Source organism: Lissotriton vulgaris, chromosome 5 (genome assembly GCF_964263255.1).
Source record: "Lissotriton vulgaris chromosome 5, aLisVul1.2, whole genome shotgun sequence".
NCBI classification, from domain to species: Eukaryota; Metazoa; Chordata; class Amphibia; order Caudata; family Salamandridae; genus Lissotriton; species Lissotriton vulgaris.
The window spans coordinates 444,401,901-444,429,274 of record NC_141693.1 but is presented as its reverse complement, the minus strand read 5'-3'; the positions used below and the strand labels follow the sequence as shown (position 1 = coordinate 444,429,274).

The window sequence follows — 27,374 nt, the reverse complement described above, 5'->3', positions numbered from 1 at the left end:
CGCAATGTACTCTGTTACACCAGATGTTCAGTTTTCATTAGAGAATGCTCCACAAACATACAACTAAATACTATTTTAAGATAACTTCCAGTCTTCATCGTACTGAAACCATTCAACTCCCTTACCCAAGAACCACACACAGCAGCAACATGCAATGGGGAGCAACTACATGTGCATCTCATACTCATGCAACCTACCAATCCTGTTCTACCAAGGTGTTTACCAGACCACTAGTAAAAACTTCCTGCCCTGATGTCTGAACATTAGGTATGGTGAAGAAAAGAAAATTAAATATCTTTAGAACTTCTTGATAAACCCATGTATAAGCCTATTGAAACTTAAAAAAAAATTGATTTGAATCTACTAAACCTCTTTGAAACTACAATTGTGATATGCGTGCAATTTTAAAATGTGATCTCAAACTACAGGTATCATAAAACTGAGCACACAGGTCTATTATTATATTTTGGCACACTAGACAGCTCCATTACAGGGGGAGGCCAAGGTTTTGTGTATATACCTAAAAAGAGGATATTAATTTGGGGGGGTGGCCTGGCAAGATGGCAGTCAGAAAGTTATTGCAGCACCCGTCCTGGCCTGTTCTACAACCTGCAACATCCTGTTAAGCAGATGCTCCTGGGGCAGTCTGACTGGCCAAAAGCACTGTGGGGACCCCGGCGGATAACATAACGGGGGGCACACTCCACACCCATGAGGAGCCATGCAGTTTAAGCTGTGCCTCACAGCTGGCCAGCGTAGGCCCGGAGATTGAGCTGGATTGCCCCAAAGCTGAGATCCTTTGTGTATGGGGAAAGACGACTGTTTGGAGCACTGGAGGGGAATCTATGCTGATCTATAGAAGGTGTGCAGCAGCAGGGAAGAGAGTAGAGAGAGAGGTGCGGAGGTGCAGCCGCGACGCTAGCCGTGGAGATCTCAAGAGAAGCTGCGGGTGTGGCCTATGCCCCAGGGGAGCCGCTGCCCTACAAATGCTCAGTCTGTGGAACAGTGAAGGTTTTGGATCCTACATCTGCCCAGCCCGGATCTCTACAACAGGGAAAACAGAACAAATTGGCTGGACAGGAAAATTGACAAAAAAGTTCTACAGACACGCAGTCAATATGTACCACGTGACCACAGGGTTTATATCCCAAACAAATTTATTTTCTTTTTTACTGAAATTGTCAAAGTTTCAAAAATACGGGCACAAACAAAAAACCATCACAACCGTGAGTTCATGTATACAGTATCTACAAATATACAAATGTACAGTACTTACAACAACGAGTCAAACGAAGCAAATAATAATGACACACCAAGGAACAGTAAAACATACAGTGATCCAAATAAATTGCAATTATATACAGTGCAAAATTAGTGCATGAAACAGAGGAGAAAACCAGTCCTTAGAACTATGAAACCAAGGGACAGGCGGGATAGATGGAATGGAGTGCCTGCCTGTCTACCAAAACCTGTGGTCAAATGTTTATATGGGGTTGCACAACTAGGGTCCAAAGTAGTAAGGTGAATTCTATGTCAGGAAGCGGAGGCGAGGATTTTGCTAGTCCTTTCTCCATTTTATTGGACAGCAAGTTAGTAGTAAGAAAAAAAACAATACACCATGGACTACCCAAACCAACATGGCAGCGGTAGTCCTGGTAACATAACAACCAATCAGAGTCCAACAGTTAGCATATAGGGAGTCCCAGTTGTTAGTCCTTCCTCTTTCTCCATTGCTGCCTCGGCAAGATAAGTCACGTTTTACTTGAGCTAATTATCTTTGTCGTGGCAGTTTTTGTTCTGAATGTAGACAGCTTTGTTTGGATATCGCTTGATTGGAATTGACTTTGCCTTTGTTGTAGGCTGTGTTGTTGTGTTTCTAACGCGGTAGGCTTTCAGCCCGAGCGTTTCTCCTTCGCGCGGGCGCGATCTTGGTATCGGCTTCGGACGCCGATCAGCTGTTCTCAGCACTCTTCGCGCTTGAGTAGAAACGCGCTGAGACACTGCGCTTCTTTCGGTTTTTTTGGCCTCTTCCCTCACACTGACGCCGTTTGACGGCAAGAAGTATTTTTTGACTGGAATTTTATAAATTTCAATTTAATCTCAGTCAGAACTTTTGTGTTTCAGGCTTTTCACTTGTGTTAGCCTGTGTGGTACCTGTGTGAAGGGTTTCCCCTTATATGTAGTTGGGGTGTTTGTGTATGGGTACCAGTTTTTCTGCTAAAATGCAGTCCGGTCCTTCTACTGTTGAGGTGGTGGCTCCTAATGATCAGCCACAACTGACCCCTTTGCACCCTCCTGCAGAGGTAGACAGGCTTCTCTCTTCTGCGATAGCTCAAGCTCTGGCACCTCTGCAGGACAGTGTAAATAGACTGTCAGCCCATGTTTTTAAGAATGATACAGGTGTTTTTGGGGACAGTGGGGCAGGGCCCAGTGGTGTTCCATGTGCTCTACCACGTACGGCCAGAAAGCGTGACGCGGGGCACCTGGAGGGCTTCAGTAAATTATCTGAAGTCTTTCGTAAGAGTGCACGCACGCTTAGAAGCGCACCCTACCGGGGGGACGACTCACCCGGAGAGACTGGTGGTTTTGCCACCCAGGACCTTGACCCGGAGGAAGGGTTCCCCATTGAGGGAGATGATGATGAGGACGAGTACGTAGATGAGGATGAGGACGCTTCCTGAGAGGATTTTTCTGATGTGAGCAGGTCTTGGCGCCCAAATCCCAGTGCTCCTAGTCTTACGGAGGGTGATCTTGTGCCTCCTAATACGTTTGACCCATCTACTATTGTAAGACCCAGGTCATCGGAGTGGTTTCCTGAGCAGTCTACAGCGGATTATGTCGCAGCTAAGCTTCGACAGCCTTTACCTCAGGATGTTCGCCTTCGCCTGCGTTCTGAGTGCCCACGCCCTTCCCTTCCCTTTAGAGTGGCATGCACCCCTGAGATTGATCCCAAGTTGTGTACCTTCTTCGCCAAATATATCAAGGACCCTAAAAAGGGTATAGATAGGTCATGGAAAGCCTGTCAGGATAAGCTCTTGGATGTTGTGGGCCCTCTCACTAAAATAATTGAAGTGGCCCAACGTTCTAAGGAGTCGGGTTTACCGATGTCGGTTGCTTGACGTTGCTGGTTGGTCGCAACGGGCAATGTGCCTTCTTGGCAATGCCAATTGCGCGCTTTCGGCGGAACGGCGACGATCCTTGCTTCTTAAGATTGATCCAAAACTAGGAGAGTTGTCGTCTTCTGAGGCGGGCCCTATTGCGCAGGGTGCTTTGTTTGGAGACCCCTTTGTGAAGGAGTTGGGGAAGTTTGTGGCATCCTTTTCTGCTCTGGGCAAGGCTCGGGCTTCTATGAAAAGATTTTTTCCCAAAAAGGTTTTTGGCGGGGCCGGCAGAGGCAAGGGTCGCTCTTCCGGCCGTCAGGTCCAGCAAGGCCCCAATAGAGGCCAATACAAAAGAAATAACGGCTGGAATGATGGACGACAGGGTACCTTTTACCCTTCCAGAGGAGGCAGAGGCCAAGGCAGAGGACGTGGTGGATTCCAGTCCAACTCCAGAGGATTTAATGGTAAGATTTCGTATCATCTCTCTGGTTCAAATGGGGGGGAAGGTTAGCGTTGTTTCCCCAGGCCTGGGAGTCAATAACTTCAGATCCTTGGGTTCTAGAGACTGTTCAGGGGTTTCACATCGAATTTTACGGTTCCCCCGTTCAACCTTCTCGTCCTCGTCCTCTAGTTTTTTCTGTCACAGAACAAGAACTTGTAGATTTAGAGGTTCGGGCGATGTTACAAAAAGGCGCCATCATCCCCTCGGTGCTTCACCCAAACGGTTTCCTCAGCAACATCTTCCTGGTGGAAAAGAAGGGCAAAGGATTCAGACCGGTAATCAACCTCCGCTCCTTCAACGAGTGGCTAATTTACAGACACTTCAAGATGGAGGGCATCCATCTTTTGAGAGACCTTCCGTTACAGAACGATTGGTTGGTTCGCTTGGATCTGAAAGATGCTTATCTTTCGGTTCCAATCTTTCCACCTCACTGTCGATTCCTCCAGTTTCTGTGGAAGAATCAGGTTTACGAATTTCGTACGCTTCCCTTTGGTCTTTCCTCAGCACCTTGGTGCTTTACCAAACTCCTGCGCCCGGTGGTAGAGCATCTCCGTACCCTGGGGATTTGGATAATTGTTTACCTGGACGACATTCTTTTAATGTGTCAGTCCAAGGACCTCCTTCTTCACCATCTTCAAGTTACAATAACCCTTCTTCAGTCTCTGGGCTTCATCATCAATGCCCAGAAGTCGGATCTCTTTCCTCGTCAGGAAAAGACTTTCCTTGGCTTTCTGATCATAACTACGGATGCGACTCTTCATCTTCCTTCCGAAAAGATCTCCAAGATCAAGAAGGAGATTCGCAAGGTTCTCCGGCGGGATCGAATATCCCTCCGCCAATTGGCCAGGAATGTGGGCTTACTGTCTTCGTCGATCCAGGCCATTTTTCCAGGCCCTCTTCATTACAGGGCTCTTCAGAGACTGAAGGCGTTTCATCTCCGCAAGGGCCTCACTTACTCGGAACGGATTTCCTTAAATCTGGAAGCCCGATTGGAACTTCTTTGGTGGTTAGATCACATGGATGCTTGGAACGGAAAGGCGATTTTCGGTTCCCGTCCGGATCTTGTGATCGAGTCAGATGCCAGTCGCCAGGGTTGGGGCGCCCGTTGCGGCTCCCTCTCGGTGGGCGGCAGGTGGACGGAGGAGGAACTTCACCTCCACATCAATTGCTTGGAGCTCCTTGCGGGCTCGTTCGCAATACGCTCCTTCACCTCGACCAGGGTTTCGTGTTGTGTTCTTCTTCGGATGGACAACACGACTGCTGTCAGGTACATCAATCGGTTGGGTGGCATGCATTCCAAGGTCCTAGCGGATCTTGCGAAAGACTTCTGGAACTATTGCCTTCTTCGCCAGATCTCTGTCACGGCGGAGTATCTCCCAGGCGATCTGAACACAGTAGCGGATTGGCAATCTAGGAATTTTCAGGATGCCAGCGACTGGAGGCTGGATCCCTCAGTATTCCAGAGAATTTCGGACCTTTGGGGTCTTTCAGTGATGGACTTATTTGCGTCCAGGTGGAACGCCCACCTGCTCCGCTTCTACAGCTGGAAACCGGATCCGGGGGCGGAAGCAGTGTATGCCTTCCTACAGGACTGGTCCCAGTTTCCAGTTTAAGCGTTTCCCCCCTTCCTTTTCATTCAAAGGGTGGCGGCTCAGGTCCGCAGACAGAGAGCTTCTCTGATTCTGATCACGCCAATCTGGAAAGCTCAATGCTGGTTCCTTCTCTTTTGGAGTTGTCCTGGGACAAACCTCTTCGACTACCGTCGTTCGACCACATTCTGACGGATCCCTTGGGTCACCCGCATCCGCTAGTTCTCCAGGGCCATCTACATCTCATGGCATGGAGGATTTCAGGGGACGTTGGTCTTGTGACTCGCTTTCAAGAGACGCTGAGCTCCTCATTCGAGGAGCCTGGGCCCCTAACACCACTAAACGTTATAGATCAGCATGGAACAGATGGGTTCGTTGGTGTGTGGGAAAACACCTGGATCCCATGGGCTCCTCTGTCACGGACGTGATTAACTTCCTCGCTGATCTTTTCAAAAAGAAATTGGCGTACAGCACTATTAACTCTTTCAGGTCGGCAATATCTGCTGGGCATGCCCTTGTTGATGGCTCTCCGGTTGGTGAGCACCCTTGGGTTCGTAAACTCCTTAAAGGTATTCGCCTTTCGCGCCCCCCAGAACCCCGTTATACAGGATTATGGGATGTTAATGTGGTCTTGAATTTTCTAAAGTCCTGGCAGGATAATCAGTACCTTTCCCGCAAGGAACTTTCGGCCAAATTAGCGAATCTCCTCTGCCTGATTTCATGTAAGCGTGCTTCAGATGTTCGTGCACTGGATATATCAGCCAGGGTTTTTACCCCAGAAGGGGTTACGTTTACTGTTTCAAGAAGAACTAAATGTAATACCAGGTCAGTAACTTACCCGGCTTTCCCAGATTCGCCAAAGCTCTGTGTTGTTCGTTGCCTTAAGACATATGAAGATGTTACTCTTGAGCTCCGCCCTCCGGGGGAGAGACAATTGCTTATTGCGGTTAAGAAACCTTTCAAGGCAGTTTCCTCTCCCCATTGCCAGATGGGTCAGGTGGGTTATGTCAGAAGCTGGAATTAACATCACTGACTTTGGGGCTCATTCCACTAGAGGTGCAATGGCTTCCAAGGCTATACAGGTAGGTGGACGCCTGGAAGATATCATGAATGCAGCGGATTGGTGCTCGGATTCGACTTTCAAAAAGTTCTACTTTAAGCCAATCCATGATGCTGCATCGTTGGTGGTGAGTAAGCTTTGAACAAGAAAAATCCTCGCCTCCGCTTCCTGACATAGAATGAGAAATTTCCTAGTTACCACAAAGGAAAGTTTCAATTCTATTAAGGAGGCGGAGGCGAGGATTTTCCCACCCAGGCTTTATCGAGCCTTCCCTCCCGAGACTGGACTATGATGATTTTACTTTGTCTAAGGGAAGTATCTTTTTTCCTATGTATTAATGTTCTCATTGATAAACTGTGCAACGATGTTTAATTTCTCTTTGCAATTCGTTCTTTTTACTCCATTGCAATGTTCTTGAATTGTTCGACATTGTTCTGGACGAGATATTATTATTATTGTTTCTCTTCCCTAGGCTCCGATCAAAAAGCGGACTAGTGGATGGATGACTTCTTTACCGCGGCAGCACCCAAGAAAGAGGAAGGACTAACAACTGGGACTCCCTATATGCTAACTGTTGGACTCTGATTGGTTGTTATGTTACCAGGACTACCGCGGCCATGTTGGTTTGGGTAGTCCATGGTGTATTTTTTTTTTTCTTACTACTAACTTGCTGTCCAATAAAATGGAGAAAGGACTAGCAAAATCCTCGCCTCCGCCTCCTTAATAGAATTGAAAGTTTTCTTTGTGGTAACTAGGAAATTTCTCATTATATCCTAGAGGCACCCTTTGAGATTGCCACAGGGTGGGAGTGTCGACGCGTTTCGAACCTAGATGTTGTAGGTTCTCTTCAGGACAGGGACTGGGGACGGTAAATCTGTAAAGATATACGGAGTTGGTGTCAGAATTGTATATCATAGTACTATAACGGTCTACTCTGACTCCACAAGAAAGAAAAAATGATTACCTGCACAGGGGCACACAAGTTGCCGTAGTGTCGGTCAATCTCAATGAGCAGTCAATTCTGAAAGAACATACAAAAAAGTACTCAGCACGATGACAAACCGGGGAGTCTGGGATGTTTAGAGCAATAGCGCAGGGCCTTAGAGAATGTGAATCATACCTGTAATTCACACAGTGATGGACTGAAGACGTGATGCCCGCCAAGCGGTGCACACTCAGGATGGAGAACGGCTCACATTTTGCAGCGCAGGTGTTATAGGCTGAGTGAGTAACCACAAAAGAAGGATTCCCAAGGTTAGCAAAAATTACCAAGTGTTAAGACCAAGTAAGACCACCCAGTCACAGGCACGGAGAAAGGGAAAAATTCCTACCTGAATTCAAAATAGCGATAATGGGGGCGCCTGGTCACTAACCCAAATTCAAGCCGGCAGACGGTTTTCAATTTAACCGGGGCCCGCTACAAAAGGAATGGAAACGATTAAGTATAGGTCTCGTGGTCTGATAGCCGGCAACGCTAACAGCACAGAAGGGCGCACACAATTTGTGCAAGACACTTACTCGTGTGGAAGGAATCAATCAGTCGTTTCCAAAAGAAGTTCGGTCTGTGGATAAGGCGCGGCGCCCAACAGGGGTATTTAAAACAACCGGGTCATGAGGCTGGTGGGTGTGTTCAATGGGGGACTGCTAAGGAATGCTGGTAGATGTAGTTTGAATATACCACGCTCATAGTGATACGAGAGAAACCAATTCCACAATTGTCACAGTTTGAAGACATCTAACATTTTCCATAAGAGTCAGAATACATCATGATCAGCACAACAAACCACAGGTAAGAAAATACGGTCTCATTATATAGTCACATAGTCTCAACAATAACATTGCTGCTTGTATAGATGGTTCATCACAAGCATATCGTGAGGATATTTACAACATCAGTCTAAAGCATTGAGACGGCACATATTCGCAAGTTTCTAAACAAAACTCTATAATCCCATGACCAGTTTGATCATCGTGTCAGAAAATGACTGTTAGAAACCAAACAGCCGTTTGGAATTAGTGAAAAAGGAAAAACAGTAATGGGTTGCAGCACAGCCAAGCTCAACAGCATAGATCGAAAGAAGTTCATAAACTGGCAATTTCGGACATTTCATTCAGACCGGAGTTGGATGTATCTAACTTTAGTATGAGGTACGCCTCTTTTTGAGAAAGGCGAAGATCAGGGTCACCACTGCCACCCCTGATAACTGCTAGAACAGTCCATCTTATGTCGTGACAGGAGTGTTTTTGTTGCAGGAAATGAGAGACCAGGGGTGCTGTCATGTTTTTGTTGTTGATTCTTGAACGGTGTTGAATAATTCTCTGGCGGACCTCCTGCGTGGTTTTGCCGATGTACAGCTTCTTGCACGGGCATTGTATGGCATACACATTATACTTGGTCTTACAGTTCGTGTGTTCATTGTGACGCCAAAACTTGTTCCCATCTGTGAAAAGTGAGCCTTGCAGACATAGGTGCCCCTCTCTTTGCTCTCAAAAAGAACAGGAGCATTGGTGAAATGATTACATCTACCAGACCACCTCCGAAAAGGGACTCTCAAAGCACAATTTTCGGAGTCAATCCAGTCAAAGGGCACCGGAAATTCGGGACATGTTCCGTCTGCGACCTCACAATAGAAGGCTCACTTTTCACGGATGGGAACAAGTTTTGGCGTCACAATGAACACACGAACTGTAAGACCAAGTATACTGTGTATGCCATACAATGCCCGTGAAAGAAGCTGTACATCGGCAAAACCACGCAGGAGGTCCGCCAGAGAATTATTCAACACTGTTCAAGAATCAACAACAAAAACATGACAGCACCCCTGGTCTCATTTCCTGCAACAAAAACACTCCTGTCACGACATAAGATGGACTGTTCTAGCAGTTATCAGGGGTGGCAGTGGTGACCCTGATCTTCGCCTTTCTCAAAAAGAGGCGTACCTCATACTAAAGTTCGATACATCCAACTCCGGTCTGAATGAAATGTCCGAAATTGCCAGTTTATGAACTTCTTTCGATCTATGCTGTTGAGCTTGGCTGTGCTGCAACCCATTACGGTTTTTCCTTTTTCACTAATTCCAAACGGCTGTTTGGTTTCTAACAGTCATTTTCTGACACGATGATCAAACTGGTCATGGGATTATAGAGTTTTGTTTAGAAACTTGCGAATATGTGCTGTCTCAATGCTTTAGACTGATGTTGTAAATATCCTCACAATATGCTTCTGTAACGAACCATCTATACAAGAAGCAATGTTATTGTTGAGACTATGTGACTATATAATGAGACCGTATTTTCTTACCTGTGGTTTGTTGTGCTGATCATGATGTCTTCTGACTCTTATGGAAAATGTTAGAGGGCTTCAAACTGTGACAATTGTGGAATTGGTTTCTCTTGTATCACTATGAGCGTGGTATATTCAAACTACATCTACCAGCATTCCTTAGCAGTCCCCCATTGGACACACCCACCAGCCTCATGACCCGGTTGTTTTAAATACCCCTGTAGGGCGCCGCGCCTTATCCACAGACCGAACTTCTTTTGGAAACGACTGATTGATTCCTTCCACACGAGTAAGTGTCTCGCGCAAATTGTGTGCGCCCTTCTGTGCTGTTAGCGTTGCCGGCTATCAGACCACGAGACCTGTACTTAATAGTTTCCATTCCTTTTGTAGCGGGCCCCGGTTAAAACGAAAACCGTCTGCCGGCTTGAATTTGGTTCAGTGACCAGGCGCCCCCATTATCGCTATTTTGAATTCAGGTAGGAATTTTTCCCTTTCTCCGTGCCTGTGACTGGGTGGTCTTACTTGGTCTTAACACTCGGTAATTTTTGCTAACCTTGGGAATCCTTCTTTTGTGGTTACTCACTCAGCCTACAACACCTGCGCTGCAAAATGTGAGCCGTTCTCCATCCTGAGTGTGCACCGCTTGGCGGGCATCACGTCTTCAGTCCATCACTGTGTGAATTACAGGTATGATTCACATTCTCTAAGGCCCTGCGCTATTGCTCTAAACATCCCAGACTCCCCGGTTTGTCATCGTGCTGAGTACTTTTTTGTATGTTCTTTCAGAATTGACTGCTCATTGAGATTTACCGACACTACGGCAACTTGTGTGCCCCTGTGCAGGTAATCATTTTTTCTTTCTTGTGGAGTCAGAGTAGACCGTTATAGTACTATGATATACAATTCTGACACCAACTCTGTATATCTTTACAGATTTACCGTCCCCAGTCCCTGTCCTGAAGAGAACCTACAACATCTAGGTTCGAAACGCGTCGACACTCCCACCCTGTGGCAATCTCAAAGGGTGCCTCTAGGATATAATTCACCTTACTACTTTGGACCCTAGTTGTGCAACCCCATATAAACATTTGACCACAGGTTTTGGTAGACAGGCAGGCACTCCATTCCATCTATCCCGCCTGTCCCTTGGTTTCATAGTTCTAAGGACTGGTTTTCTCCTCTGTTTCATGCACTAATTTTGCACTGTATATAATTGCAATTTATTTGGATCACTGTATGTTTTACTGTTCCTTGGTGTGTCATTATTATTTGCTTCGTTTGACTCGTAAGGACTGTACATTTGTAAATTTGTATATTTGTAGATACTGTATACATGAACTCACTGTTGTGATGGTTTTTTGTTTGTGCCCGTGTTTTTGAAACTTTGACAATTTCAGTAAAAAAGAAAATAAATTTGTTTGGGATATAAACCCTGTGGTCACGTGGTACATATTGACTGCGTGTCTGTAGAACTTTTTTGTCAATTTTCCTGTCCAGCCAATTTGTTCTGTTTTCCCCGCAAATGCTCAGGGCCGCCGGCCCCATTATAGAGCATGAAATTGCTCCATGGGAGTGGGTGGCGCCTGTGAGCAACATAGCGGCTGGACTACAGTGAAGTGAGGTGGACTGGAACCTGTACCCCCACTTTTGTTGTGATATGAGGGAGAACTTGGTGGAGCTAGGCCAGGCGAGGCCTCTCCCCTTGCGTCTTCCCCTGGATTATTTGGCTGAGAGACTAACAGAGGACAAAGTCCCCTAGAGTGCCCTGGCAGTGGTGGTCCATCTGGTGGAGCTGTCCCCTCCCGAAACCCCAGCGATTGACTGTGGCAGGTGCCCATGAGGACTACTGGGGGAAAATGCCTTTTGTGAGCAAGTTATAGCCCACGTGGGGGTGGTATAGCGATAGTACACACAGCGGACTTAGCAGTTTGCTGCAACCCCGTTCCCTCACCACTTTGAGAAGTATGCTAAAGGCAGGCTCATATACAGGCCACCTCATCTCAGACAAGTGTTCTCTGGAGATTAGCAGACTCCTTGAGGGACATAATATATTCTCCAACTACACGGTTTTCTGCGATTTTGATTGAGATGCATATCTAGACACAGACACGTAAAGTACCTCTTCTTCAGACTGTCAGGTTTGGGCCTCTCAAATTGTAGCCAGTTACACACACCAAGTAGGACTAGATGACATCTTCACCAACAACTCTTCACTAAGTAATTTTAGAACTCTACCTTTAGTATGGAGAGACCACAAAACAGTCCTTTTCGACACATAAGCCAATCAGTCCATTCCGCCTACCAAAGCCTGACCAATTCGAACTCTCCTGGCACAATTCCCAACCAGATCTTCTATCTACAACTCTTACTGACTAAATACCTACGCTCTGAGACAACTTAGATACAGCTGTCTCTCAATATACTCTATAGTTGGACACTGTTGCCAGCTTTCTAGCTCCAGTTAAAATGCAAAACGCAATACCAGTTTGGCCCCATTGGCTCACAGATGAACAAAGGCCTCTTACACAAAGTTGCAACAGAATAGATGGAGTCCTGCTTACAGCAAGGAAGTAAAGGTCAAATATAAGCCAATTACAAGTCTCTTATTGCAAAGGAAAAGGTTTATTTCACTAGAAAGATAACGCCAAAAAGAAATCTAACAAAGAATTGTTCAACAAACGCTACTAAAACATTCACTGCAACTAGCCAAGCTTTCTGCAACACCCTGGCCAACTTTTTTCATAAAATAGTGCAAGCGGTGTTTAATGGGTTCACTTCTTCAGTCCCTCTCATTTACATTGGCAGGTCCTCTATCACCTCGCTTGTAGAGCAGAAAAGCTTTAGTGTGTTCGCCAATGGCCCTTTAAAGGAAGTTACCACATTTCTTATATCTACAACCTCAGGTTCTCTAAAGGATCCCTGCCCTCCGAGGGTGTCTAAGCTAGCGACCTGGACCACTGCCTCGATGCGTATATGATATTTTTCTCCTCTTGTTCAAGTCCAGAATTTTTCAAACAATTTTGAAGCTGGCTTCTGTACTCCGGCTTCTAAAGAAAGCCATTTTGGATCCCAGGGATTCAAACATTTACTGCCCTCTCTCTTGCCTACCTCTTCCAGCTAAGCTGCTGGTGAAAATCAAGAATGTCTAACTTGTGGAGCACATTCAAACAAACAATCTCTTGGACTTTAATCAAATTGGTTTCTGCAGTGGCCACAGCACTGAGGCGGCATTGATCAAGGCTCCCGAAGAGATCAGGATGGTGCTAGATGAGTGTGGAGGGGCAGTTCTCATCCTGCTTGACCTCTAGGCAGCCTTTGACATTGTCAATGATGGACTGCTGCTGGATCGACCACCAAAAATTGGAGTTACTGTCCCAGCCTAGGATCTGCGGAGTTCCTTCCTGCTGGGTCAAGAACAATCTGATTGGGCGAATCGGCTTTACATCATTCTTCTCTTTCTTGCGGGGTCACTCCGGGGTCCACGCTCAGTACGACAACGTTAATGTGTTTGCCACCCCACTGGCTGACTTAATAAAAACCTTCTGCTTTTCCCTGAACTCCTACGCAGATGACAACAAAATCGTTGTCGACCTGGCCAATGACGATAATGTCACAGGGTTCAGATTTTGTGACTGAATGCAGGCATCAATACTTGGGTGGACAGGAACTGCCTAAAGCTTAATTCAGCAGAGACTTAAGTTATATTGTTTGGAGGTCAAACCTCCTTTTTTACCCCGGCCTGCTGACCGCAGTAAATGGACTCCCTACCGATACCTGTTGGGAAGACCCGCAACCTAGGAGAAGTTATAGATGACAAACTAAGCTAAACAGATCACGTGATCGCATTGACCTATTCTGCCTTTTAAATCTCAGGACAACAACAAGCATTTACAAAGCAATCGGTCTAGTCTTTGAGATCTTAAAACTATTTCGACATGCAGGAAATTATCCTGTGTGCTTCCCCATCTACTGTTCTGTAACTGGGAATCGTTGACACTAATGGGCACGTTATAGCGCTGCTTTTAGGCTGATGCAACTCTTTCAGCCATGTAGGTCATGACAGGCCTCCAGTGTAAAGCAGCTCATTCAATAAACCCCTTTCAAATCCAAAATCTTGATAACAAACACCCAGTCTTGTCAAGCACTAACTCCAGCCGTCATGCCAACCTATCGCCCACTTCTGCTACTATTGTCCACCTCATCACTGCATCTCCCACAAGACATTAGGCCATCCGTCCCTCCTGCTGAAGTCACTTCCCTACCACCTTCACCATTTACCAACCCCACAATAAATCTTTTGACAACAGTCTCTTCTGTTCAAATCACACTCCTGCCGCCCCCCACCCCAGCTTCAGCCACAAGCCCAAGGCCAACAGCCTCTAATGCGGACGCCACTCCCCTGTCATCAATATTCCTCATCACACAAAACCCATACCAATAGCAACTCAGCTGACGTCACTTGCCATCACTAATGCCCAAGCTTATCCATGCCCTCAATCTATTCTGCTGACGTCACTCCCTGCCATGGCCACTGCCACCCTGCATGCTACTACTACACCTTATAGCCCCTTCCCTTACTTCCTTTCCTAGCACTCCGTACTGTGCATGTTTATATTGTAGAACCCCATGAAGGCAGCATACAGACCCCAGCCCTCCCATCTAATACAACAGTTCACGTTTATAAATACCTGCTGTTCCTGGTATGGGCCGATACCAGAGGCCGCCTTCTGATAAACAGCACAGCAGCACGGTCTGGACAAGGACAGCCTTTTCCTGCATATAGCCAGAGTGTACATTGAGGATCACTGGTTTTTTCAAAGCTCTGCTTGGCGGGAGCACTTACCCTTCCATCCCCACTCGGGAAAGTGTCAAAGGCCGATCTAGCACCACGATGACGTCAGGCTGTGCGAAGCATCGAAATCTGGAGGAAAACCTCTTTCTACTGAGTTGTTGTACTTTTGGTTCACACCCCTTAAAATATATAATACGTCATGGCTGCCTATATCTGCCAGAATGCCCTGCTTTTAAATTACGTCACATCCGGTCCTTTTAGCAGAGGAGAGGGGTGAGAATAAAATACAGGCAGTAGTGAGATAGATGGGGACCCATGTGCAGAACAGCGCACACAGGTTAACAAGTGTATGCATACAAGCATCTCTTGGAATAAGACTAAGATCGACCAATACCTCCGCGCACTTATTTCAAGAGCCAATTAAAGGAGGAGCGTTCGGAAATGCGGCCTCGTTCTGCTGAATAAACAACCTTAAGCGCAACAAGCTAAACTCCTATTCTTCCAAGATGACGCTAGGAGACGCTCATGGATGCTGTATCGCTCACCTGAGTTTAATTTGAGGTAAAATTATTTGCAGCATCGAAAGCGGACATTAACTAGAGTCCTGTCTGTGTGATTGCCCTATGACACATCCCGAATGGAAGGCTAAGGGGGGGGATTAGAAAAATTCAGACATCGGTGGTAGGATCTTTTTTTAACTAAAAATGTAATCTTGATACATGAAGAGCAGACCAGATGTCTGTTTTAAATCCAATGATTTTTGTTCAAAATGCTAAAAATATTTAGTTTACAACCTAAGCGCCTAAACGCAGTTTAAGTGTTGAGTACGATACACCCAGAGACACATATGAACATAAGTTACTTACCTGTAAACTGTGGTTCTCCAGTATTGGTGTCTTTCATAGATTCACATGCTTGAATATTCTCCGTCGAAGTGGGAGTCCCACGGTACATAGAATAGCAGTAATATATGCATATATAAGTAAAATTATTATAATTATAAAAAATATATATTATATATATATATATATATTAATATATATATATATATATATATATAAAAATACAGTAAACTCAAAAGTACCATAGAACTGAATAGGCCCATAGAAAGCCTAAGGGAGAAACTCAACGTGGTAACATATCAGTGTCATTATGTTTTGGTCCAAATTCCAGCCGATCAGGCTGTAGTTCCCTCTAGAACCTTCTCCTCAGAAGCCCAATACCTCAGATTTTCGTAGCACAGAGTAACCAAAAGTGCCGGAGGAGAAGAGAGCCTCTGAGGGGAGGATGGGAGGGTCGCATGTGAATCTATGAAAGACACCAATACTGGAGAACCACAGTTTACAGGTAAGTAACTTATGTTCTTCTCCAGTATTAGGGGTGCTTTCATAGATTCACATGCTTGAATAAGAGTAGAAAGCAGTAAGCATCATATAGGTCATAAAGGTAACAGTAAATTCAAGCATATAATAAACATATATTAAAGAGAAAAACCTTTATGACTGGAGGCGGGTAGCAACAGAGGCTCACCTTTAATGGAAAAGATTCCGCAGCACTGCTTGTCCTACTGCTGCATCTGTTGACTGCAGACAGTAGTGCTTCGTAAAAGTATGGCTGCTCGACCACGTAGCAGCCCTGCAAATGTGTCGCAGAGGTACCCCCGCAAAGAGGGCAGTAGAGGCTGACACAGCTCTAGTCGAATGAGCACGTACTGAAGCTGGAAGAGGCTTGCCAGCCCGTTGATGACAGAAGGTAACGGTGGAAGAAATCCACCTAGTAATAGTTTGTTTGGTAACAGGTTGTCCTTTGCAGATCTGGCCGTAGGCCACGAACAGTTGATCAGATTTCCTGATGGATGCAGTGCGCTGAATGTAAAACTTAAGACAACGTTTCACATCCAGGGAATGTAATGAACGTTCCGCTGGAGTCTGGGGATTAGGAAAGTAAGTTTTTAAAATGATTGGTTCGTTGAGATGAAAATCACTGGGAACTTTCAGAATAAAGGTCGGATTAGTACGTAGTGTAACAGCCTCTTTTGAGAACTGGGGGAAAGGAGGCTGAATTGTGAATGCCTGAATGTCACTGACACGCCTAGATGACGTCAAGGCGAGCAATAGGGCAACTTTCCACGTGAGGAATTTTAAGCTTGCTGAATGGATGGGTTCAAAAGGAGGTAGGAGGAGCTGAGACAAAACCAGGTTTAAGCGGCAAGCAGGTGGAGGACGCCGAATGGGTGGAAACATACGGAAGAGGCCTTTGAAAAACTGTTGGATGATTCTAGATGAATACAGTGAAGTCGAACCATCATGACGGAAGCGGGAGAGAGCCGCTAGAAATACCTTCAGAGTGGAGTGGGAAAGTCCTGACTTTGCAAGGGATAGGAAGAAAGGCAGGATCTGTTCTGGTTTGGCGGTCATCGGATCCAAGGCTTTGGTGTGGCACCAGACACAGAAACACTTCCACTTCAACGGATAGGTTTTAATGGTGGAAGGAGCACGGGCTTGCGCGAACACCTCTACAGTCAGCGTCGATGGTCAGACGTGCAAATTCGTGGTGTTCAGGTTCCAGGCATGGAGCGGGAGGTATGCTGGATCCGGATGGCAAATCTGCCCCTGCTGCATCGTGAGGAGGTGAGGCATTGGATGAAGCGGAATTGACTCGTTCTGGGAGAACAAGAGCAGATCCGAGAACCATGGGCGCCGCGGCCACTTGGGTGCGATCAGGATGATGTGGCAGGGTTGAAGCGTCCTTCTGTGCAATAAGCGCGGAATCAGAGGAAGCGGAGGAAAAGCGTAGCTGAATGCGTTCAACCAGCTGATCGAAAATGCATTTCCGCTCGACTCTCTGTGTGGATGAAGACTTGCAAGGCGTTGGCATTTCCTGTTGGTGATAAACGCAAAAAAATTCATCTGCGGCTGGCCCCACTGGCGAAGATGAACTCGAGAGTTGGTTGAGTTCCCACTCGTGATTGTCTGAGAAAGATCTGCTGAGGGAATCCGCCAGAACATTGGAAGCACCCGGCACATGGATGGCTGTGAGATGAATTTGATGACGAATCGCCCAATGCCATATCTCCTGTGCTTGTTGGGAAAGCAAAAGGGACATTGTGCCGCCCTGCTTGTTCAGGTAATGCATGCTGGTGGTGTTGTCTGTCCTCACCAGCAGAGATTGACCTTGAACAATCCGTTGAAAAGACTTCAGGACAAGGAAGATCGCCAGAAGCTCCAGGCGGTTTATATGCCAAGTGCGTTGGACCGCAGTCCATTTTCCTTGTACTGATAGACCTTCGAGATGTGCTCCCCAGCCTTCCAGGGTCGCATCGGTTGTAAGCGTCAGAGTCGGAGCAGCGTCTTGAAAAGACCGACCTTTTGAAATGTTTGGAGGGTGAGCCCACCACTCCAGAGCCTCCTGAATGCAGGGCGTGAGAAGGATCCTGTCGTTGAATGATCCTGAAATCTGTTTCCACTGCTGGTCTAACTCCTCTTGGACGACCCTCATATGTAGTCTGCAGTGGGGAATCAACTGTATGGCAGAGGAAGCCATGCCGAGGAATGATTTCAACATCCGGACTGAAACGTACAGTTTTGACTGGAGGGACTGTACTATCTGGAGCATACGGTCTTGTCTTTACTGGGAGACAAAATCCATTAACTGAACAACCAGTGGTACCTAGTGGTCAGGAGAGTCAATCATCCGGAATCACAACGTAAGTGCAGTGCAGATAACACCCAGAAGAACACAACACACCTGTTACTTATAGTGTAGAATTGGCCAAGTTAGGACTCAAGGACATATGGAAAAATTCCCATCAGAAGCCACACTGTACTGCCCTCTTTTACATAATTTGGGATCTCCTTGCCCAGGAGACTAAACAAAATGGCCGGTAGACATTACCTGTGCCGAAATGGAGATGTGAGAGGAGAGTAGCACAAGAAATTAATGGCAGCTGAAAAAAGCAGTGTAGGGTGAAAAGAAGAGAAAGTGAGTATAAAATTATGGGTGAGTGTTCATAATGGAATCGGTTTCCTTCTATACATATGGATCTGGTACCGTATTTTTTAGGTTGTATATGGCATTGTTTCAAAAAACCGCGGGAGAATGAAATACTGATGTTCTCCCATTTTTGTTGTTTGTTTGTCTTTCTCTGTGGATCCTATGTTCCGATGCGATGCGATATCAGTCCTTGGTTGAGCATAACCTGATCTTTGCAGGTGATATCTTTTAACTTTCACTAAAAGCAGTAGTTTTATAATCTTGGTCCTGAGGAATGCATGAAAAATCTTTTTCAATCTATGCTGAAACATGTCGACCACTACTCAACGCGGTTATTATTTCTGAAACCGCTTTTTGCACTTATCTTTTAGCCTTAGGGACTGGGAGACACTAATAAATATTGTATTTTCTACCCAGTTCACCTAATTTTATACTCACTTTCTCTTCCGGATGATTGACTCTCCTGACCACTAGGTACCACTGGTTGTTCAGTTATTGTTTTCTGGGGCATGTACCTTGGTGGTCGTTAAACTTGCCCTTGGGCCCTCCTTAAAAAGTTTTGTTGTGTATGACAAAATCCATTGCCAGCTGAGAATCTAGTGAGGCTCCTAGAAAATCCTAGAAAATCTAGTCGCCGAGATGGGCGAAAGTGTGACTTCTGGCAATTGATGGAAAGGCCCAAGTCTTGAAACAGGGAGAGGCAGGACTGTGTATGCTGGATTGCAAGACTGTGTATGCTGGATTGCCAGTTGGAGGTTTGGAGCTTTTATGAGACAATCGTCCAGGTATGGATAAAACTGTATGCCTGGTAGGCGTAGAAAGGCAGCTACCGGGGCCATGATCTTGGTAAAGACCCTCGGCGCTGAACGGAGGCCGAATGGTAAGACTTTGAATTGGAAATGCAACTGTCCGACTGTGAAGCGTAGATACTTCCTGTGTCTGGGGTGAATTGGCACATGGAAATATGTGTCTTGGAGGTCGATGGTTGAAAAGAATTCCCCTGGATTGAGATCATTTAGAATTTGTAGCAGAGTTAACATCTGAAAAGTTTTCGAAATGATAAATTTGTTCAGGGCCCGTAAATCCAAAATTGGACGCCATTCTCCCGACTTTTTCTTGACTAAGAAAAACCGGGAATAGAATCCCTTGCCGCGTTGACTTTGCGGCACTATCTAGATGGCTCCTTTTTTGATCATCAATTTTACCTGGGCCAAAAGTTCTTTGAGGTGGGGAGAGGGTGGCCCCGAAGGTGGACGAGTTGGAGGGAATTTTGTGAACTCCAGGGTATGTCCTTTGGAGATAACGTCCAGGACCCATTGGTCGGAGGTGGTTTCTAACCATTTGCAAAAGTATTTTGAGATGCGGCCTCCAAGATGCAGTCGGCAGAAGAAAGGAACTGAGACTGTCACTGCTTTTTGCTGTTTGCGCCACCTCTATAAGTTGTTTTCCGTTGGTATGGTCTGGTAGAAGACTGACGATTTTGGGTTTGGTAAGAACCCCTCTGCCTGTTATCGTAGGTATTGTAGGAACGATATTGGCCTGATCCTCGAAAAGTAGAGGAACCTCCGTCCCTACCTCGTGCCCCCCGAAAGGGCTGTTTCTTGTACTGGAGGGTAGCTAAAGACTTCGCAGTGTCGGGGTCCTTTATCGCCTCAAGGGCATCGTCTACATGTTTGCCAAACAAAGACTCCCCATCGTACGGCAGGTCCAGGACTTTTGCTTGTACCTCTGGACGGAAGGTGGTAGATTTCAGCCAGCCTTGACGCCTCAAGACTGCAGCCCTGGCCAATTGTCGAAAACCCGTGGAGGAAATGTCGAGCGCGCATTCGATAATTTCGGACGAAATTATCTCTCCCTCCTGAATAATGGCCTACGCTTCTGCACGGATGGCCTCGGGTATTTGAGGAATCAGTGCGGCAATTTCGGACCACATCTGGCGGTCCTAACGGCCCAAAATAGCCAAGTTATTTGCCGCTCTGACAGTAGTAGCCGCCATTGTTGTAAATTTTTTCCCTATAGAGTCCAACTTGCGGCCTTCTTGATCAGGAGAAGACGTGAGTGGTGTAGCAGGATTGCGAGATCTTTTCTGTGATGCTTGAGTGATTACCGAATCTGCTTTTGGTTGCGACACCAAACAGGCCGGAGCAGACGCAGGAGCCTTATACTTTTTGTCTAATCTGGGCAAGACTGCAGGTACTGAATTTGGATGTTCCATTAATTTAAGGCCTTCCTGCCAAATAAAGTCAATGATTAGTATTGTGTGAGATTGCCTTTGTGAAACGTCCTTAAAATCATACAAGAAGCATTCACTTTCATGTTGTTGTTTTTCGACAGTGAGATGAAAAGCGTTTTGCAGCACGGACCATCAAAGTATAGAAATTTGCAATGTCCACTAGAGGTGATGCAAGAGGCGGGCGGAGTGGAAGGTGTTTGAGCCCTGTAATTGTCCCAATCAGTCATATCGACGTCATTGTCATCAGTGTTGTGAGGAAAAGGATCCTCGTTGTCGGTGTCAGGACGAGTACCCCCTGGTGACGCGGGTGGAATAGGTGCAGGTGCTTGTGGAGGTTGAGGTTGAGGCTGTGGAGGAAGTTGTGATGTTGGAGAGGCAGATGTAGATGGAGGAAACCTGTGGTTATAGTCATCAAGCATGTGCTGCAAATTCATGACCAAAGATAGTGGTAGTTGCGTAACCGGCTCTGAGGTTACTGCTTCCGATTCGTCAACAGGAAATAATTCATTCCCATCTTCGACGTTTTCCTCTTAGTCACCCTCATCACTAGATTCCTGGCACTTAATGTGCAAATCAGATGGACTAGACGCCTGTCCGAACTGTTCCACCTCTGAATCGTTTCCGGATTCTTCCTCACCAGACTGAGACAATTTGTCTGGAAGACGGGTTCCACTCCTGATTAGACTCAGTCGAATGAGAGGCACCGTTCTTAAAGAAGCAGTGACCACTGTAAAAGTGGCTGCAGTGGTCAATGGTAGACAAGATGTCGACGAGTCCGTAGCGGTAATAGCGGCAGGTTTACAACCAACCTGAGGGGTTTGTGTCGTCGTCATAGAGGTAATCGACGCTGAAATTGAATGTTTTGTCTTCGTCGGCGAAGATTTCTTGTCCGTCGACGAGATTGGAGCTTTACTCGTTGACTACGACGTAGACGTCGACGGGATGACAGCCGTCGACGGAGTCGTCGACGATGATATGATGGCCGTTGACGGGGGCGCCGCCGACGAGACTGCCGTCAACGATGATGGGCCAGTCGACGAGCTGCTTTTGGATGACTTGGCCTTCGTCGACTGCGTTCGCGTCGACGATGGGAGCGTCGGTGTTCGCGTCGACGATGGGAGCGTCGGCGATGATTTCTTAGTCGACGGTACTGAGATCTTTACAATGGAAGTAATGGGTCTCGCCTCCTGGGCTGTCGTCGACGAGGTGGTAGTCGTCGACGCAGTACTGGATGACATAGTACATGTCGTTGTCGACGGTGAAACTACAGCCACAGTCTTCGTCGTCGCTGAAGACATCGACGGCCACGTCGACCATCCCGTCGACGAGCCAATGCCAAATTTTCGAGAGGAAGGCAAGGCTTTGGGCGCAGATGTCAGAGAACCAGGTCCCGTAGACGTGCCCTGAAGCAAATCCTGTGGGGAAACAATCCTGGAGGATTCCAACAGTCTACTCTTCTTCAGAAAAGGAGATGGAACCTCAGTTTCAGACCCACGCTTCTGAGAGGATTTAGAAATACCAGATGACAAAAGGAGATGGAACCTCAGTTTCAGACCCACGCTTCTGAGAGGATTTAGAAATACCAGATGACAAACTTTCTACCTCAGAAACCACAGACTCTGAAGACTTGAACTTCTGTAGCCACAGAAGGAGACGGGCCTCTCTATCCCTCAGAGTTTTGGGAGGAAAAGTGCGACAGTACTTACAGTTTTTAACTTCGTGGTCTGGGTAGAGACAGTAAATACATTTACTGTGTGAATCCTCATGAAAAAGGCGCAGTTTACCACAAGAGGGGCAAGCTTTAAACAAAGATTTCTTATTTGAATACATTTCTTGAGAAATAAACAGCTAGAGTTGAAGAAAACTGAGCAGAGCTCAGGGAGACTACCTTCACAGGACGTGCGGTAGAAAATCTGAGGTCTTGGGCTTCTGAGGAGAAGGTTCTAGAGGGAACTACAGCCTGATTGGCTGGAATTTGGACCAAAACATAATGACACTGATATGTTACCAAGTTGAGTTTCTCCCTTAGGCTTTCTATGGGCCTATTTAGTTCTGTGGAGGTGGGGGGGGGGGTTCTGTGTGTGTGTGTGTGTGTGTGTGTCTGTGGAGGTGGGGGGGGTGTGTGTGTGTGTGTGTGTGTGTGTCTGTGTCGGTAGGGGGGGGGGGTGTGTGTGTGTGTCTGTGTAGGGGGGGGTGTGTGTGTGTGTGTGTGTGTGTGTGTCTGTGGAGGTGGGGGGGGGTGTGTGTGTGTGTGTGTGTGTGTGTGTGTGTGTGTCGGTCTGTCTGTCTGTGGAGGTGGGGGGGGGTGTCTGTGTGGGGGGGGGGGGGGTGTCTGTGTCTGTGTAGGGGGGGTGTGTGTGTGTGTGTGTGTGTATTTTTTTATAATTATAATGATTTTATTTCACTTATATATGCATATATTACTGCTATTTTATGTACCGTGGGACTCCCACTTCGACGACGGGAATATTCAAGCCATGTGAATCTATGGAAGACACCCCTAATACTGGAGAACAATCAGTTCAAAGTGCTGCGGGCTCAAACAAACTTTAAGAAGCGCAGAGGCAGCCAAAGGCTGGGATTTCCATATTTCCCTTGTATTTACCTTTATTAAAACCTGTGATCGCATAACTGTGGTCAGCGGTTCGAATCCACCTATTCAGGCAATCACACTTCGCCATGAACTGGAAAAGCACAAGCTCACACAAACAAGCCGTAACTTTGAGGCATTTGCTGACCACAACACGAGCCAGAGACACCCAGCACAGGCGAGTGACGCGCGAAGAGCTAGAGAACCCAAAGAAGAGCGGCTCGTCCAAACCCATGTGAATTCGCCGGCCCTTGCAAGGGGTGATTGCACCGATTTGTTTTGTGATTACCTCTTATCTGCTACTGGAGCCTCGCCTCGGATCTGAGGACAGCAGAGCACTTCTGCGGTGCATACCACAGGCAGCTCCAGAAGGCTATAAATCTATCTGCAGTGCTTATCTGGACAGGATCTGCCCAACGACAAATCACTGCGCAGATAATGCAGGTGTTTATTTTTCACCTGGCATATAATAAAAATATTAGCAATGCAGGGACTAACAAGCAACTTTATGTAAATGTACATGTATTTATATAGCGCAAATCGCCCACATCGCAGGCATCTATGCGCTTGCTTAGGGAACCCGTCCTGGTATTCCCCTGTGAGATACCCCAGCAGGGTATCCACAAGGTGAAAGCCAGGCATCCCGCCGCGAGGGGCCGTTGTGGAGATTAAGCAAGCTATTGCCCAGAGTCGCAGAGTGTAGACCCGTGAGTCGAGTAGGCACCGGAGTGAGAATTATCGAGTCCGTGGAATTATTGAGCCCAACCCCCGTCGGGGCAGGGAATTGAACCCTGGTCCAGGGCCGATCTCATCTTCTGGGTCTGCCACCTCTAACCCCTGAGCCACACTTCTCCACTTTGCAGTGTGGCTTACAGATATGACGCAAGCTAGGAAGGACACTGACACAAGCCAATGACAAACATGGGAGGGGTTTCCCCTCTATACTCCACAACAGCAGTCTCGCTGTGCAGTGCATGCATGCTGACTCAGTCTCGATCTAAAAAAGATACTTACTTACATTCCAGTGCACCTTCAGAAAACTCACATCACTGGTAATGGCAAAGTTAGACTGCTGCAATGGCTTACTTCTCACGACTCATCAATACACACTGAACACACTGCAAACCCCCCAAAATGCTGCAGCTAGACTCCTTATAAAGATTCCAAAACATCACGGCCTCCAAATCTACAGAAAAACTGCACTGGCATCTAATAAGACATAGAAAAACTTTCAAAGCACTCTTTACACAGCTCCCCATGGCCTCAGCCCAGACTTCCAACAACAGTCACAAATGGTACACCCCAAGCAGGATCCCTCGCTCCGCTACTGCCAAATTCGCAGTGGTCACTAGGATCCAACGAGGAGCTCAGGGTGGCAGGGAGACACAAAAGCTTGGAATACACTGCACATCAAGGAGGCACCCAACTTCCTAGTATTCAGAAAAACTCTGAATATGTGGTTATTTAACACTTCGCAGTTTACTTTGCCCAGAGTTCCTTCATCGTGCTGTGTTAAAGCCAGTGCAAAGACACCACCAGGTATTGGAGAGCTTTAGAAAATTTATTTTAACCTAACATACCCACGTCGCTTGCAGAGAGCTAAAGGACATGGGCTGCACTCGAGTCGCAAGTGCACAGTTAAGCGCTGCTTACTCATTTTTATTATCCAATTCATGCCTATCTAATACCGCAAGCTATGGCTACATAGAATTAGCGCGGCACGTCGCATGCTTATCCCAAATGCGGGACGGCTCTGGTGGCATGCTTACATATGACGGGGGAGTGCAGTAGACCGCAGAGGTACTGGGAGCAGGGATTTGCACGCATAGTTAGACCTTTTGGTCAAGAATTATCTGATGGCTGCGCTCCCAAACCCCAAATGAGGGGCTAAAATAGGCTATAGATTCTGCCTTCTGGGATTGATACTGGCCAAGCAGCAATTGGCCATACACTCGGCGCAAACCAGGTTGTCCAACATCTAAAAATCGGGGCGGTGGTACAGGTGGTGGTGGTGGCAGAGGAACAACGGGCCTAGAAATATGGTGACATGCTGGAAAATCTGCCAACTGTGGAGCCAGAGGAATGATTCACTGCTTGTCAGCCTAGATCTTGATTTCGGGGACCCCCTACCCCCCAATGCACAGTACTAGTTGGTAGAGCTCCTGGCTGAAGATGGGGTGCAACATGTAGTTGGGGACCGAGTGGGGAAGTGGACATCTAGGCACAAGGCGGAGATGCTACTGTGCATTCGCCCCTGCAGCCTTTATGATATGGGGAGGACTATTCTGGTGTAAGTACCACTGTACGAAATCTTAATAAAGACTTTGTTTTAAGTTACTAATAATGTCTTTTTTTCTCATCTCAGATTACTTTTTTCCCTCATTCTTTTCTATTTTCTAATGTTTCCACTCTCTCCCTGACTGCACCTTCTTTTTCCTTTCTTCCAATCTGCTCTACTTCCAGACACTATCATCTTTTGTATAATTCCCAAAAAACAACTCCAGGTCAAATACACTTGAAACACAGAACACAAAAAACAACACGTATGTATCACACCATGTCAAACACAATCAAATTACCCCAATCCAACATGCGTAGCATCCAGATGCGGTCCTTCAATGTCAAAGGGCTTAATCACCCACTGAAAAGGAATAAAATGAGTGACACTTGTGGTGGACACGATGGAGATTTAAAAGTACTTCAAGAATACACAGAAAATATATCCCAAAAAAACGTGTTTGTCTCAGCAGTTTCAGATATTACAAATCACATTTAAGAAAAAAAATTCCTATTTGTAAAAGCCAAGAAAGCAAATGGAATATGCTACTTACCTGTATGCATCTGTTCTTGGCATGTAGGGCTGCTGACATTCATATCTGGGCATAGATCGCCGCCTAGTGTTGGGTCCGGATGATTGCACTTTGTTGTCCTGGAAGTCTTCGAAGTATCACGAGATAGGTGACTTCTCCCCTGGACCACAGTGCGCATGGACATCTTCTCCATCCTCAGATTGTTTTTCGCCATTGTGGCAGAGATGGAGATAGTAAAGAAAGATGGCCATGCAAAAGATAATGCTGCAGCTGCGACAGGCACCGGGGAGGAGGGCGGGCGATATGAATGTCAGCAGCCCTACATGCCAAGAACAGATGCATACTGGTAAGTAGCATATTCCGTTCGAAGCATGTGGGCTGCTGAATTTATATCTGTGCTTAGACTGTATAGCAGTATCCAGGTCTCGACAAATCCACTCGCCCGCTCGCATTTGCGAGGGAGAATGGATGAGGACGAGCTATTTTTAGGTCCTACTCGCCCTTTCTGGCGAGTAGGAAGACAAACTAACTTTTGTCCTCTGTCTTTGAAAACGGAGCAAAAGTGACAAGATAACCATATTTAAAGGCATTTTTATTGCTCACAAAGGGACTGAGCAATAAAGATGCCTTTAAATCTTGTTAACTTGTCACTTTTGCTCCATTTTCAGAGACAGAGGTCAAGTAGGTTGCAGTTGGGTCGAGGGGATTTTCCAAGTTACTAGACCTGCAGGACTAGTACAATTTTTCAGATTTGTCGAGCCCTGAGTATCTCTTCTAGCGGTGGCCACCTGTGCCAGCTGCAGCAGTTTGAAAAAGAGTTTTGAGGACAGCTTGGCCTTCAGCAGCTTGCACGTCTACACAGTAGTGTTTTGTGAAAGTGTGTATGGTAGTCCATGTGGCTGCCTTACATATGTCTTCAAGAGGAATATTTCCTAGGAAAGCCACGGATGCCCCCATTTTTCTTGTAGGGTGTGCTCTTGGGGGGACGGTTAAAGTGTGTTTAGCCTTTTGATAGTATATCTGAATGCATTTAACTATCCATCTGGCTATTCCTGACTTTGATATGGGATTCTCTTTATGTTGTGGTGCAAAAGCAACAAATAGTTGCTTTGTAAATGATTTTGTTCTGTCCGCATAGTAAAGTAGAGCTCTTTTTACATCTGGTGTGTGTATGGCTCTTTCGGCTACTGACTGTGGATTCTGGAACACTGGCAGTTCTTTAGATTGATTAATATGGAAATTTGATACTACTTTTGGCATGAACTTTGGGTTCGTTTTAAGAACTACCCTGTTAGCATGTACTTGCATGAAAGGTTCTTGAATAGTTAGTGCTTGTAATTCTCTAACTCGTCTGAGTGAGGTAATGGCAACCAAAAAAGCCACCTTCCACGTTAAGAATTGCAGGTCGCATGAGTGTAGAG

The 27,374-nt window shown here is 46.4% G+C and overlaps 1 protein-coding gene across 5 annotated transcripts in view; it reads right to left on the bottom strand.

Annotated features, from left to right (window-relative positions):
* The window catches only part of CDC42 (cell division cycle 42), a 114,754-nt gene that overhangs the window by 47,392 nt on the left and 39,988 nt on the right, over positions 1-27,374 (bottom strand). For 2 of the 5 annotated variants that reach the window (XM_086921878.1, XM_086921881.1), the window contains exon 1: positions 25,723-25,779. The exons of the other annotated variants lie outside the window; for them this stretch is intronic. The gene's annotated coding sequence lies outside the window, so the exon portion shown is untranslated. Of the gene's footprint in view, positions 1-25,722; positions 25,780-27,374 lie in introns of those variants that run through there. 5 annotated transcript variants of the gene reach the window in all.